Raw genomic sequence first — 2,650 nt, forward strand, 5'->3', positions numbered from 1 at the left:
GTTCACTAAATTACATCTACGAAAGGTGAACAGAGATTTGACGTCAAGGTTTTCAGATCATTAAAATGGGTCTGCGGGCAACAACAGGCATGATGAAACCAATCCTAACGAGCCTAACAAAGCACAGCTTTATCACAACATCAATTTAGGCTTGTTGAGAATTGTCTTTATCTTGTTATGTGTTTCACCATATGTTTCTGTCTTCTCTTAGAAGTTAGGCAAGGTAGACTCATTGGTAAATGTAATAAAGAGCAGAGACATTCCATTTGCAGGATTGTTGTTTGTTCTATTGTTATCTCAGGAGCCAGTCAGGCAGGGGGTGTCAAACACTCATTGTAAATGCGACATCAGGGGGGTTGATGATCACATTTGCATGAAGAATGAGATCTGGCTACCTGGGAAAACAATGGAAAAGAAGAACCCTACCAACACCGCATGGGACTGGAGGAAGAGGACGAGGACATCCCAGCAGGGGATCTGGATTGGATTGCATGAACATTGTGAATTTACATGGGTGTTACTATAAAAGACTGGGCCAAGGGATAGTTAGGTTGTCAGACTTCGTGCCCTGACGATTAACTCTGTTGTTGCTAGGGTTATGAACTGGCCCGGAGCTCTGTAATATTTGTGTCTGGAATTGGTTCTATTGTCAAATACATTTTGAAATTGGTACTTTTCTTCTCGAAGTCTTCATTCAATAAACACGCGGATCGGCAGCTACACTTCAGATTCAGATTCAGATCCTTTATTGTCCCACACGGGGAAATTTACAGTGCAACAACAGCAACAAGAGCACTCAGAGAAAAATAAGATAGAATCAAATAGAAATCAAATGGAATATACAAAGAGAGTGTATATTTACAATAATCCAGATAAATGGATACTCGGCCTCTGTGTACCTGTACATAGTACAGAGGGTGAATACAATATACATATCAGAATATATAATATTCAGATTGTGTTAGCGGTTGTTATGTTTATTGTGCAGTCTGACAGCAGCTGGCAGGAAAGATCTGCGATACCTCTCCTTCACACAGCGAGGGTGGAGCAGCCGCTCACTGAAGGAGCTGCCCAGTGCTGTCAGGGTGTCCTGTAGGGGGTGGGACGTGTTGTTCAACATGGATGACAGCTTAGCCATCATCCTCCCATTTCCCACCACCTCCACTAAGTCCAGGGGACATCCCAGGACAGAGCTGGCCCTCCTTACCAGTCTGTCCATCCTCTTCCTGTCCCTGTCCATGATGCTACTGGACCAGCAGACTATCCCGTAGAAGATGGCTGATCCCACCACAGAGTCATAGAAAGACCTCAGGAGGGGTCCCTGCACTCCAAAAGACCTCAGCCTCCTGAGCAGGAACAGTCTGCTGTTGCCCTTCTTGACCAGGGCGTCTGTGTTGTGTGTCCAGTCCAGGTTATTGTTTAGGTGAACACCCAGGTACTTGTAGGACTCCACCACGTCAACATCCGTTCCCAGGATGTTCACTGGTGCAGGCGGGGGGTTGTTACGCCTGCGGAAATCCACCACCAGCTCCTTGGTTTTGCCAGCGTTGATCTGGAGGTTGTTCCGCAGGCTCCAGTCCACAAAGCCCTGAATAAGTTCCCTGTACTCCGTATCGTCCCCGTCCGTGATGAGGCCGACAGCAGCAGAGTCGTCAGAGAACTTCTGGAGGTGACATGAACATGTGCTGTATGAGAAGTCCGCGGTGTAGAGGGTGAACAGGAAAGGAGCCAGAACTGTTCCCTGCGGGACACCGGTGCTGCAGAGAAGCCGATCTGACTGGGAGCCCTTCACCCTCACAAACTGTGGTCTTTGTGTGAGGTAGTCCAGAATCCATGTTGTGAGGTGGTGATCCACCCCAGCTACCTCCAGTTTGTCCCCCAGCAGCCTGGGCTGGATGGTGTTGAATGCACTGGAGAAATCAAAAAACATGATCCTCACAGTGCTTCCAGCCTTCTCCAGGTGAGTGAGGGAGGTGTGGAGGAGGTAGATGACGGGCCTTGAAAGGTATCGCGATCCAACAGGCTATAAAAAATAATAAAATAATGAAAAAACATTATATTTATAAAACACAATACATTTCTCCAGTGGAGAAGTTATTTTTTGTGGGTGGCAGGGGCACTTTGTGCGGCATATGAAACTGTTGATGATAATGTGAGATTAAAACAGTAATTAAAACAGTATTTCAGTAAGAAGTATAATAGATTCATTTTGAAATAATGCACCTGAATGAGCAATCACATTATATCTTTTGTTGAGGGTGGCCAGTGTCTAGTTTCTTAAATTGGTGGTCAGATTGACTTGGTAACTAAAGGGTGTAGAGGACAGAGAACACCTTTCCTTAATTTATGAGCTACCTGACTGGTGGAGCAGAGGAGATGTGCAGTAGGTATGCAGTGCTGCTGCATCAAGCCTCCTTTGTGTGTGTGTGTGTGGTGTGTGTGTGTGTGTGTGTGTGTGTGTGTGTGTGTGTGTGTGTGTGTGTGAATTAATTGAGAATTAGTCATGTCAACATGGGCCACGTAAAATACACTGCAAAAACAAGTATTACCTATGCTGTGCTTGTTAATCTGTGCACTTCATGCACTCCCCTATGCATTTGAGTTTGCGCTATAATACCACCTTCCTATTTGTCCATTTGGGATGTCAATC

At 45.6% G+C, this 2,650-nt stretch overlaps 1 protein-coding gene across 1 annotated transcript in view; it reads right to left on the reverse strand.

Moving 5' to 3' along the window:
- LOC130538649 (chemokine XC receptor 1-like) overlaps window positions 1–19 on the reverse strand; it is a 1,509-nt gene extending 1,490 nt beyond the window's left edge. Inside the window, exon 1 of the mRNA XM_057056475.1 lies at window positions 1–19. This exon is cut by the window's left edge and continues 65 nt beyond it. The gene's annotated coding sequence lies outside the window, so the exon portion shown is untranslated.
- Between the last annotated feature and the right edge of the window lie 2,631 nt (window positions 20–2,650).

Source organism: Takifugu flavidus, chromosome 15 (genome assembly GCF_003711565.1).
Source record: "Takifugu flavidus isolate HTHZ2018 chromosome 15, ASM371156v2, whole genome shotgun sequence".
Classification (NCBI taxonomy): domain Eukaryota; kingdom Metazoa; phylum Chordata; class Actinopteri; order Tetraodontiformes; family Tetraodontidae; genus Takifugu; species Takifugu flavidus.